This window comes from Sinocyclocheilus rhinocerous, unplaced genomic scaffold (genome assembly GCF_001515625.1).
Source record: "Sinocyclocheilus rhinocerous isolate Xijiao unplaced genomic scaffold, SAMN03320098_v1.1 scaffold1015, whole genome shotgun sequence".
NCBI lineage: Eukaryota > Metazoa > Chordata > Actinopteri > Cypriniformes > Cyprinidae > Sinocyclocheilus > Sinocyclocheilus rhinocerous.
The window spans coordinates 429,899-430,279 of NW_015644379.1; the positions used below are offsets into that span (position 1 = coordinate 429,899).

At 31.0% G+C, this 381-nt stretch overlaps 1 protein-coding gene across 1 annotated transcript in view; it reads left to right on the forward strand.

The window, feature by feature from the left end:
- col25a1 (collagen type XXV alpha 1 chain) overlaps window positions 1-381 on the forward strand; it is a 345,048-nt gene that overhangs the window by 316,352 nt on the left and 28,315 nt on the right. The window lies entirely within an intron of this gene.

Here is a 381-nt window from a genome sequence, read left to right on the forward strand (position 1 = left end):
TTTCACTTTAAATACTTTTCAGCTACTATAACTTAAGTCTTTGGAAAAAACAGTTATTATACATCTGAAATGGATGCAGTCACCACATAACTAATGTCTATATTGTCAAAAATGTACATTAGTCAAAGGGATTTCAAATCAATGGATTTATTAAATGCAAAATAGAAAACATTCAATTCAGATTAATACAGCTAGGCTACATATAGCCAAAAATGTAAATACACAAAAGTACAAAAAAAAGCAAACAAAGCAATGTAACATTGTAGGATTTCGTCATGTGAAAGTTGATGTGTGTGAAAGTCTTATCTGTAGTGCATCAATTTCCAAACACTGTCCGTAGCTGAAGTTGGCTGATAGCAAATGAATAATCCAACCTCTTGT